General features: G+C 41.4%; 1 pseudogene; it reads right to left on the bottom strand.

Annotated features, from left to right (window-relative positions):
• Positions 1-1060: 1060 nt before the first annotated feature.
• On the bottom strand, positions 1061-2269 carry LOC143268293 (small ribosomal subunit protein eS24 pseudogene; annotated as a pseudogene).
• Positions 2270-12640: the final 10371 nt, after the last annotated feature.

The raw sequence follows: 12640 nt of genomic DNA, 5'->3' as shown, positions 1-12640 counted from the left end.
CTCCAGGCTGCTGGGCTCCAAAGCTTTGGCCGCCGCTGCTTGTTTGTGTTCCACTGCCCCAGTGTCTCTTGCACAGTCCAGCACCCCCTGCCGCTTGCCGCAGGAACCTTAAATAGACAGGACTTGTCACTGTATCCCAGCCAGGGTGTGTCACACACCCACTTAGACCAGATGTTTCTGGTCTCCCTCGGGGTTCCACCCCGGAATTACTTAGTTTTACACATTTCGTTTCACGTGCATTGTGCCTTTTAGATCGAGAAGTTCAGGCAAAAGTGTTTACTTTCCAATTTTCTTTGTATCTCTCACAATACCATATGCCTAGGGCTGAGTGTTAGAGGATCAAGATAAGATGTATGTTTTCAACATCTGCAAAATATTGTAGGGGGGAAGATTCATAAGCTCATGTCTGGTTAAGTAATGCTTCTGTGTAAAAAAAAAATCGTTCTTAAAACTGTTTTTACTTTTCACCCCTTCACACGGTTGGTTTATTTTGTAAGAATACATGCAGCTTAGAAAGCTACACAGAAAACTCACCTTGAGCAGTTTTGGTGTTTGCTGCTGAAAATGGTGAGTATGAAGTTTCATGGCAAAAGGAAAAAGAAATGAGTACAGTCCCTCCACTAGGTACATCCACTTGGCTTTGTTCCCTAAAACTAAATGGAAGAGAATTAGCTCACTGTCCCTGGGCAAGTCACTACTAATGAAGCTGCAGTTTTCTTTAAAGGCATTACCTAAATCATTAAAGTTTGGTTTAGCACTCTGTGACTTTTTTCTGGATCAAAGAAAGAAAGAAGAGTTTGCCTCTTAAGTAGAGGTTCTCTTAGAAACCCCTCGGTGAAATCTGACCATCTTGAAATGGTCATGCTGTTTATCGTTGGACGGCCAATCTAGTCTCACACAGGCGTGTTCATGTCAACTTAAAAGCTGTCTCCTTCATCGACAGTTTACCCTTCTGAGAACTATAGTAAGGAAAAGAGTTAAACACTTTTGCAAAATATAGTTTAAAGAGAGGTTACGGTGATTGCCAGTTATCCTTAGAGAGGTCTGAGAGTGGGAGTGGGAGCCCCCTACATAGATTCCATGTATACTTACAACACATGCATCCTTTTCTTTTTCAGTTATTTTAAGGTCTTGTGGTTTACTAGCCCTCGGAAATTTGCACCATCACACAGTGCAGATCACTGCAGAATCTCTGCTCCTTTTCTTGCCAGCACCAACATTGGCCTTTGTGGGCTCCGTGACCTTCATTCTGCTTTTGTGTTCCTTTCCCTGTTTTCTGGCAGTCTTTCTCTGCTCATAAAGGTCATGCCTTTTGAGTCTCTGTCTAAGCTCATTCTTCTTTCATTCATAATCCAGAGAATAATAAATTGTTCTGAAGCCATGTGACTTGCGACCACTGAAATGGCTTCTGAATCCAAATACGAATATGGTGTTTGGTGTGGTTTTGTACATTTTGGCTAGCTTTTCCCACATTTCTGCCTTCAGTACTGTCTCCTTTCCTGGGTGAAGGGCCCCTTGTACTCCCACCCTGAAGCACAGGTTAGACATAAATGCCCAGGTTAAGAGCAGTGCTGTGTCATGCATGATGGCAGCTGTTGAGCAGCCAGAGAAGAAAAGAGTTTTCAATGTTTTTAAGATTTATTTCAGGAAGGCAGGGGTGGTGCACGCCTTTAATCCCAGCACTTGGGAGGCAAAGCCAGGCTGATCTCTGTGAGTTTGAGGCCAGCCTGGTCTACAGAGCAAGATCCAGGACAGGCACCAAAGCTACACAGAGAAACCCTGTCTCGAAAAACCACACACAAAAAAGATTTATTTCATTTTTTATGTGCACATGTGTTTTGCCTGCATGTGTTTACACTGTGTACTTGGTGCCGGAGGAAATCATGTCTAATTCCTTGAATCTAGAGTTGCTGATTGTTGTTAGCTACCTTGTGCGTATGGGGAACTGAGCCTGGGTCCTAAGCAAGAGTAATAAGTTACTCTTAACTGCTGAGCCATCTTCCTAGTACTGTACAATGCCTGGAATTTAATTTAACAAAATTCTATTAACTTTAATTGGACAAAGTTAATTGGGTCCTACCTGATAATTAAAAACAAGCAAACAAACAAACATGGGTACACACAACAGAAAAGAAAAATACCATCTCACAAGAACACATATTTGATAGAATACAAAGACTTTCTTTAAAAAAAAGCATCAGCATGTAATAAATAAATCATGAAATAAAATCTAAACATACTTGATTTTCTGTGGGTTTTCTTGTAATGATCATTGTGATCTTCACCAAACAACAACAAAAAAGAAAGAAGGGAGGGAGGGGGGGAGAGAGAGAGAGAGAGGAAGGAAGGAAGGAAGGAAGGAAGGAAGGAAGGAAGGAAGGAAGGAAGGAAGAAAGAAAGAAAGAAAGAAAGAAAGAAAGAAAGAAAGAAAGAAAGAAAGAAAGAAAGAAAGAAAGAAAGAAAGAAAAAGAACACAAGTGTAGGCAGACTTTTCTTTCCCACCCTGCCAGTTCCCAAATAACCAAAATGGAGACTTAATTATAAATGTTCGGTTGACAGCTCAGGCGTATTGCTAACTAGCTCTTAAATTAACTCGTTTCTATTAATCTACATTCTGCCATGTGGTATTACCTGTCTTTCATCTGTACCTCCTGTTTCCTCTCCATGTCTGGCTGGCTCATCTGACTCCACCCTTCTTCCCAGTGTCCTTAGTCTGGTTTTCCCACCTAACTTTATCCTGTCCAGCTATTGGCCAGTCAGCTTCTTTATTAAACCAATCACAAGGACATATATTTACATAGTGTAAAGGAATATTCCAGACCCAAGGCTTGCTTTCAGACAGTTACATGGAGAGTTACATCAGATTTGTATACACAAATGAGGTTGTCAGAGAAGCTTATCAGTAAATGTTCTTTTCAGTCTTCTACTGAAGACTTCCTTTTCTGGGGTTATGGCTCTCACCTCTCCCCGGGGTAATCTCATTTGTAGATTGAAGTTTCTTTTCTGTCTTCTACACAGACCTTTAGTGACAGGTATCTCATCTTGTTGATTTCTACTACGTGATCTTCAACACGCTTTAATCCTTGTTAATTATGATCGGCTTCAGTCTTGCCTCCTACTTCTCAAATTTCTTCAAAAAGTGAGAGACAGATTTTCAAGGACTTATATATCTGCTAAGTTGTTTTTTTTCCCCTCAGAATGTTTTTGATTCCAGCTTCAGCAAGCCCCTTGTTGGATTTGAGGTGAAAGTCTAAAAATCTTATCAGTGATGTTCCCCATCTCCAAGCATTTTTTTCCAGGCATAATTGCTTTTCACTTTCAAGTTTCCAAGATTTTACTACTTCCAGGTCCTATGTAAACTACAGTACATCTATGGTAAGCTGCTGAACAGAGTGGAGGGAGAAGGGAGAGGTGCTCATAAGATGTGGGAGGGTCCATCACAGGAACCCCCAGTGTGCCTATAAATTCAGGGTCCACTGACTTCATTTCAGATGGACATCTTAGGGCTGATTGGTATCACAAGAGCTGTAATTGTTTCAGTGGCCTTTGAAGCCAGTTTTCTGGGCCTAGGTTTCAAGAGTACATAAAATTCTGTGCATAAAGACTTCTCATGTTAGTCTCCTTGGCCCCACGCCTAGAAATGTAGCTGGGTCTCTAATGCTCCTGTGCTTCTGGTAGGCTCTGGCCCCTGCCAAAAGGGGGAGCAGGGCTTACTCTTCAGCTGCTCTCATGAACTCATTAGCCAGAGAACCTCTTGTCCTCTCCTTGTGCTCAGTGTTCCAGTACAATATCTGTCCTTAAATCTATCTTCAGGTTCTTTGAGTTTGCATCCAAAATTGAGGAAGTAGTAAAAGACTTGAGTCCCTACTAGAGAACCAAGTAGTTAGGAGGCTCCTCGGGGACAGGTAGCTAGTTCACTGGACTGCCTCTTTGTTTTTAATTTAGTAATTAACTCATAACAAATAACCAGAGACTTTTCATAAATTAGAAGATGAACTTTAGAACCAAATAGGCATAGTTTTTGTTTTGTCTTTTGTTGTCTTTGGTTTTGTTTTGTTTTATTGTGTAGGCTGTTGAGATTTGGCTGTCCTGGCCAAACTGAGACTCATACATCTTTGGTTTTAGACGGCCTAATTTCTTGCCTATTAATTGGAGCTAACATGCTAGCAGAGAAGATGACCATCAACTCAGATACAATTAAATCTTCTACCTTACCCATATTCTCTTCCCATGGTCTGCTGTCAATCCTCTCCACAGACTAAGTTTTAATCAGTACCATCAACATCATCACCAATATCATCATCATCAGGGAAGTTATTTTTTAAAGCCTCAAACTGCTACACTCAATCTCCAGAGGTTCAGACCAAAAGCTTGGGATGGAATCTAAGAATATACATCTCTAAAATCCCTGGGGGATACTATGGAGGGATAAATCTAAAATAGGAATAGCAATAAAACTGATTCTCACTGGTACAGAGAAGAAGGTTGTGCCTGTTCCCCACCCCTCCCATATACTCGCTACCTGTACTGTGTGTACATTTCCTTTAGAAAAGATGTCTTCTTGTGCTTCTCTGAAATCTATGTACATTTTCCTGGAAGCTAAATAGGTTACTCCCCACTTTTACAACTGAAAAAAGGATTCCTTCTTGACCTGAAAGCCGTCTAGATGGAATTTTGTCATGAAGCTAGCACCTCTGTCTTTCAACTTGCTGCCACATTGTGTACCCCAGTGAACACCTGCCTCCAGACTATAAATCTACCTGCCAGAAAGAGATGGGAAGATTGTTTTTAACTTTGAACAGTGAACAAATTTATGGTTACCAAAATTGCCAGGTTAAGTTTAGGATGGTCTCTGTGTGGCCAATGGTCCTGTCAAGTGCACTTATTGGAGAACTAGTTACAATGAGAAAATTCCATCAGCTTAGCCTAAGGGTGAGACTTCTTACTTGACAATCTCCTTAGCAGATTGCCTGTTATACATATAACATTCTGATATAATGCTTATTCAATAAAAAAAAAACTGACACTTGTCTTCCCTCTGTGTGGGCTGATTTTTTGAAAAAGATTTGGGTTTGATTGTATCTTTACAGCATTAGTATTAGTTGAAGCCACACTTAGAGACCTACTGCACAATATGAGCCTGAATTGGAACTTTAAATTTCTCTCTAGTTCTTTCAGCCTGTCCTCATAGTTTGTCAAAGACTCTTTAAATAGTTTCATTTTTAACTTTGATTCTATCACCCTTCCTTCCCACCTTATGGTCTCTGTAAAGTTGGACATTCATCATCTGCTTTCCAAATCAGTAGTGAGTTTTGGAAAGAGACCCCAAAAGTCACTGGAGCCAGGCGACACCCACATTGTCATTTGTTGGACAACTACGTAGCACAGACTGATAGGCACTAGGGAAGCAGCTATGGGTAAGGCAATGTTGACTAGAGTTCATGACTAGGGAGAGGAAGAAATGCTACAAAGCATTTTGCTTCAGTAGGGAGAGTGTTGGAAATCTAAAGGTGTGTCTCAGAGGAACTTCCTAGACAATTGACTAAGTTGCTATCCAAAGGATCAGTAGGAATGGGGTATGGGGGGAAAATTCACTGGTCTATAGGCAACAGAATAGTATTTGCAAAAGTCCAGAGTAGTCAGAATGTGACATGTTCAGGGAACTGCAAATAGGTAGTTCAGTGAAATCAGAGTAGGGAGATGGAATGGGCCATGGGCAGACTGTGGAGCATAGGTACAATTTCAGCCATTCACAGATCAGTCTAATGACAGTAAGACCTGGGCAATTACTCCTTTTACCCATGTCTATACCACACTCCTTGGTCAAATGATGTAAAATTGCTGACATGCACTAGGCATCCATCCAGTCCCTCATGCAAGTAATGCTACTGAAATGAAGTAACCCTGACAGGAATGTTTATAATTATATGTTGTCCCCTGATAACTACCACTTCCTCAAGCAAAATACAAATTATCTACACAACAATGCATTCTAAAAATGCATGATTCTTTATCAATATTCTGGTCTAGGATGTGAAAGGATTTTTTCTTTTGACATTGGCCATATTTTTGTGGATTTTATTCATTTTGCTTAGTCTTATGTGTTGCCTTGTTTACATTTTATGTCACACAACCATCAGTTTCTATCATTGCCCTAGAAGAGCCCTGGTCTCAAGACAGTGTGTATTGTGTAGCTGCTTTCTGTGTTGAATATGATCATTGTTTCTGGATATGAAAATCAGAACAGCCATGATTACCTAAAAGAGACCCTCACCTGAGATTCTGGTCTCTTGGTCTCTCTGCTGTAACTGCATGTGATCCTGACCCAGCCGCACATGTTCTTGGGGAAAAGCGGAGTGTAGAGGAGGTCGAGGGTTAGTGCTGTGGTGCAGCCTTCATGAGTCATCAGCCATGCCGGGCTGGGGCTTTTCCATGATGCAGCTGCCTCAGAGTCATCTACGCTTCTGCATGTAACCGCTTAACCAGGCTCCTGTAACTGACCTCAGCACATTCATTTGTTCCACAAGCCAGGCTTAGGTGGGATCATATCTCTGGTTTGCTGGTGTCCTTTCTTGAGTGAGTAGGTATTAATTCTGTGCATCTCCCCAGAAAATCATGCAACAAACAAGATGAATGATTTCCAGAAGAACTTGTTCCAACCCTCTTCACTAATGAAATTTAGCGTCCTTCCATTATGTTTTCCATCTTGAAGAACTCAGGAAACTAACAATGGTCAAAACTAAAGAAAACATTCTGATTCATGAAACTATATGCTGGATTCATCTTTTTCTCACTGAAAGTCATACTTAGAATTTTCTACAAACCCTGTTGTGCTGTATGACTTTATATCAACTTGAAACAAGCTAAAGTCAATTTCTCCTCCGAGAGGAGAAATTAAGAAAATGACTCCATAAGATCATGCTGTAGGCAAGCCTGTAGGACATTTTCTTAATTAGTGATTGATATGGAGGGCCCAGCACTTTTTGGGTGGTACTACTCAGAGATCTGAGCCAGTAGTCGTTGGTTCCATAAAAAATCAGATTGAACATGCCATGGGGAGCAAGCCACAGTCTTTACAAATTCAAACACATTAATACTTCAGTCTCTTTAAAACATCCAATCTCGGGTTGGGGATTTAGCTCAGGGGTAGAGGGCTTGCCTAGTCCTGGGTTTGATCCTCAACTCAAAAAAAAAAAAAATTCCAATCTCTTTTTAAAGTTTAAGTCTTTCATCTGTGGGCTCCTTTAAAAATCAAAATTAAATACCTTCTTCAGGTAGGAAGAACCAGGGCACTGTCACAGTCTGAACCAAGTAAAACCAAACTCCAACAGTGTAAATAACTCAATGTCCGATTATCTGGGATACACTCACGATCTTCTGGATTCCTTCAAAGGGCTTATATCAGTTCTCCGGCTCTGCCCTCTGCAGCACACACAGCTTGTCTTTCATGCTCCAGCTGGCTCCACTGCACTGCTGCTGCTGTTCCTAGTGGTTATCTCATGGTACTGGCATCTCCAAAATGCTGGGGTCTTCTACTCAAACTGGGCTGCACTTCTATCAACAGCTTCTCATAGGCTCTCTTCATGGTGCCAAGCCTCAACTTCTCTGCATGACCCCTTCAGTCCTGGGCTTTCACCTGCCACTGAGGCTGCACCTTCACCAATGGCCTCTCCTGGACTCTCACAGTGCCAAGTCTCAGCAGCTCTCCATGACCCCTTCATGCCTTCAAAACCAGTACCACCTGAGTGACTCTACACATTACCAAGTCCTGCCACCAGCATGAGGTACAACCTTGGCTATCCCTGAAACACTGCTTCTCTGTGCTCTCAGCAAATACTTCCCACAGGAGTCCACCTCAGTGATGCTGGGCTCTTCTTAATCACCACTAATTTCTTAGCTCCAGCTAACCAGCATCAATTGTCCTAGTAACGTAAAGGTTTCACTTCGGTAGTTCTGGTATCTTGTTAATCACATCTGGTTCTTCAGCCCCAGCTAACCAGAACCACAGAATCTTAAATCAAATTAGCAAACAGCCCTGGTAGAGTCTAATATTCCTCTGAAATTTCACAATCTTCTTCATTGCTCTCAACATTCTTATCTTCCAAGTTCCCACAGAGCTCTTTGTACTCAATGGCTCTTCCATCCCAAAGTTCCAAAGTCCTTCCACAATCCTCCCCAAAACATGGTCAGGTCTGTCACAGCAATACCCCACTATGCTGGCATCAATTTGTCTTAGGGTTTCTATTGCTGTGATAAAACATCACGACCATAAAGCAAGTTGGGGAGGAAAGGGTTTATTTGGCTTACAGTTCAACATTGCTGTTTATCACTGAAGGAATCCAGGACAGGAACTCAAACAGGGCAGGATCCTAGAGGCAGGAACTAATGCAGAGGCCATGGAGGGGTGCTGCTTACTGGCTTAGTTCCATTAGCTAGCTCAACCTATTTCCTTATGGAACCCAGGACCACCAGCCCAGGGATGGCACTGCCCACCATGGGCTGGGCCCTCCCCCATTGATTGCTAACTGAGAAAATGCCTTACAGCTGGGTCTCATGGAGGTATTTCTTCAGCTGAGGCTCCTTCCTCTCTGATGACTCCAGCTTGTGTCAAGTTGATGCACAAAACCAGCCAGCGCACCAGACATGGAAAATATAAGAGTTACAGCATCATGGATGCCTCCTTCTAGATCTCAGAGGAAGACAAGGGAGGACACACAACATGCATTAGATTCAGGATTCTTGCAGGGTGCCCTTGAGTATGTGAGGTCCTAAAGGTGAAACCCAAGCTACACTGGGGACCTTGGCACATTTGAGATGCCGAGAGTGGAGACTATAGCGAAGCTATGGCTATCAAGCACAGCCAGCCTAGTAGAGAGGCCACGTGGACTGCAGTCACTAAGGCTGTACAGGGATGGGGCTGTCCAAGCCCACCGAAGCCCACATCATGACCTAATGTGGCCAAAATGCTCTATGTGGGGGCTGCAAGATTTGCTATTTGTCCTACTGGTTTGGGTTCGGCCTTGGCCCACTCCTCCTTTCTGTCCATTTGGAGGTGATATGTTTATTCTGTCCCACTTTATGCTGAGCGTCTGTAACTTGTTTTGGTTTTACAGTGCCTTAAAGCTATATATAAGTTTGCTTCAAGCCTCAGAGGAGACTTTGAGATTGGAATCTGAATCATGCTGTAACTGTTAAGAGATGCCTGGAGATGGGCTGCATACATAAATACATTTTATATTATAAGATGCAAGTGAAACTTTTGGGGGTCAGGGATAGAATATTATGTCTCGGTTATTGAGTACCCCCCCTTTCTTATTTATAGAAAGTATGTCCTTGAGGGCTGTGTAGACTAATCTCTCTCACATGCTCTCTTGTTCTTTCCCTTCCATGATGCCATGAGGTAGAAATATACTATTGCTACCATGTAACTATTCAGCTGCATGTGGCCAAGCAACCGTGGGCTGAAAACTCTGCAAAGATCGAAAATAAATCTTTCTTCTAACTTGTTTGGTCAGATATTTTGTTACGCTGATAAAAATGAGTGAACACAGTGTCACACTTCCTGTGTTGGTTCCTCTGTGTTTGTGGCTACACTGTGGGGTGGCACCATGCCTGTGACCTTCTAACCACATCCATCTTTCCTTGTTTCCAGTCCATTGGTCACATCGATTATAGATACTTTTAAAAATCCCAGAAAAGCTCATTAGATCTTCCTGAACACACTTGGAAGTCCACTTTTGGATTCTGATGATGGGGACATTGTTGAGATTCCAAGTCTTTCTTCACTTTGATGCCACAGTCGCATCATCATCTTCATGATATCACATTGCTTGTGGCCCATCACTCTTTCACTGGACATTGTCGTTCAATGCCAGCTCTTTGTTCAGAGACATAAATATCTGCACGAAAATACAAAGAAAAGAGAGCGTCCAGTTGTTTAAAAATGAGAAGAGGTAATGATATTTTCCATCTGCAAAAATCATATTGGAAAAGAAAATATTCATTTAAAGTTATGAAAAATGCATTCACTAACCTTTAAAGTTTGGCAAGCCCCCAAAGAGCAAGACAATTAAAGAAGACAAGCAAAGACTCCAAGAAAATCTATGAAGCCTGACTTATAAGCATGCTTGAGATAAACAGTGCATCTGCATAAGTTATTGATGGCCTTATCATTTCTGAGTTCTAAGAAAAATGTAACAAGGAATGACTTGTGGAAGGTCAGCCATGGCAACTAAGAACCCAGCCAACCCATTGCTTATTTGGTAACTGATTATTGTACAGGGAAAAAATAAACTGAAACACAAGAAGGATATTAGAAAGGACCTATAGTTAGTTAATAGTGTCCCTAGAATTCATCTTTCAAGGCAAGACATGGAAATACCTTTGCAGATGCAATGAGTTAAGATGTGATTACATTAACTAAGATAGGCCCTAAATCTAATTCTGTTCAAATCCTTATTAGAAAAGGAGATTTAGTGGTTTGAATAGGTATGGACCCCATGGACTCATGTGTTTGAATGTTTGGCCCAAAGGGAGTGGCACTATTAGTAGGTATGGCCTTGTTGGGGTAGATGTGGCCTTGTTGGAGGAAGTGTGTCACTTGGGAGCGGGCTTTGAGGTCTCATGTGCTTAAGCCATGCCCAGTACTTAGTCTCTCCTTCAGCTGCCTGTGGATCAAGATGCAGAACTCTCAGCTCCTTTGCCAGCACCACGTCTGCCCACATGTCACCATGTTTCCCACCATGATGATAATGGACTGAACCTCTGAAACTGTAAGCCAGCCCCAGTTAAATGTTTTCCTTTTTAAGAGTCTCTGTGGGCATGGTGTCTCTTCATGGCAATAAAACCCTAAGACAAGAGGGAGCACAGAGAATCACAAGGAAAAGAAAAGAAAGTCCTTTTTTTTTTTTTTTTTTTTTTTGGTTTTTCGAGACAGGGTTTCTCTTGTGTAACTTTGTGCCTTTCCTGGAACTCACTTGGTAGCCCAGGCTGGCCTCGAACTCACAGAGATCCGCCTGCCTCTGCCTCCCGAGTGCTGAGATTAAAGGCGTGTGCCACCACCGCCCGGCTTAAGAAAGTCTTTTGATAAGAAAGGGAGAAACTGAGTGATAGAGCTTCAAATTCGGGGAGCCAAATATTGTCATCAGGCACGAGAAATTGAGATTTGTAAGAGCACTGAGTGAGTGAACTCTGCCCTACTTACACCCTGAAGCAGCCTCCAGAATAGTGAAAGAATGTATTTGCTTTTTATTAAAACACTGATTTTGGCTTTGTTCCTGCCATCCTAGGAAACCAGTACATAGTTCAAAAACAGAATATTTAAATGAGTCTTTAACTTTAGAAAGTAAAACAGTGTCATAAAGAATGTAGAACAATTGCAATGATGTGAATCATGATTTCTAATACTAAATCCAGTATTTATATTTGCCAATATCACAGAGCAACATAGCAAGTAATATATCTGAATATAAACTTCACCTAAAAATATTCAGTTGCCTTCTAGAAGAAGCCTGAGAATGCTAAGACCTTGATTGATAAAAAGAGAATTCAAGAAATTATAGACCTTAAATAGCTTCATTCATTATAAAAATAGTTTAATAACAAAAGAACCCAGTATAGTAAAAGACACAACACTAATAAATGCCAGGAGAACACTGTCATGATGGTTGAGAGAGTCAGGAGCCACAGAAAAAGGATAGGCTGCAGTTGCGGAGCATAATTCTCGAAGTCAAGGATCGCTGACCGGGAGAGTCAACACCCTCAAGCACGTCCTACTCAAACTCTGCTCATCTCTGAGCAGTGGCTCACTCTGCTTTGCCTGCCCTCAATTGTTCATTCACATTTTCTTTGTGGAATCTGCACACTCGGGTTGGAATTAGTTCTGCTTGAGGAGTTACCACTAAACTAATAATAGATGAAGTAGCCTGAAAACAGACCAGAGGTGAAATAGCAAATGCATGTTAATTATGAACACACAAGTTAAATTTTGCTTTGAAATTAATCATTCTTTCCTTAATATGCGATTCTGTACTTACTCATTTAATATAACTTCAAAACTCAAACATTTTCTTCTTTTAAAGTATAATCAGTTAATGCTCAAAATGGACATTATTCATGTTCAAAAATACAGCTGGGAAAACTTGATTACCGGATTCTGAGGAAACTATACTATGGTTGAATTAAGTTTTGATTGAGTAAATTTTATCATCCTCAGTTGTATAATCTTGTTACTTTAAGTATTTCTTTTCAAAATGCCATTTTAAGTAGTCTAATGTAGATCACTGATGAATGTTAAAATATATAAATTCAGGAAGTAATTATGAAATCTTATTAATGTTCCCAGAAATAAAAAAAAAAAATACTTTTAAAGAGCTGCTGGGCCACCCAGATCTTGGTATCCAATACTGTTCTTCAATAAAAGGAATCAGGGCCCCTTCTAGAGATTGTTATTTTCAAGCTGAAGCCGAAAATGCACAAGCTGAACCTACAACATGGAGTGCTTCTGAAAGGAAAGAGGCATGGTGGGATTTGGGGGGGGAGGGCGGGAAGGGTCATGTGGGTCGGAGTGCTATGCTCAGAAACCTGAAACAAGCTGCATGACAAGACAAGCGCAGTGTTGGGTCATAGGTCACAGAGCAAA

The sequence above is a fragment of the Peromyscus maniculatus genome, chromosome 13 (genome assembly GCF_049852395.1).
Source record: "Peromyscus maniculatus bairdii isolate BWxNUB_F1_BW_parent chromosome 13, HU_Pman_BW_mat_3.1, whole genome shotgun sequence".
Taxonomy (NCBI): domain Eukaryota; kingdom Metazoa; phylum Chordata; class Mammalia; order Rodentia; family Cricetidae; genus Peromyscus; species Peromyscus maniculatus.
Note: the sequence above shows the minus strand (reverse complement) of the source record. Positions and strands in the feature narration are given on the sequence as shown.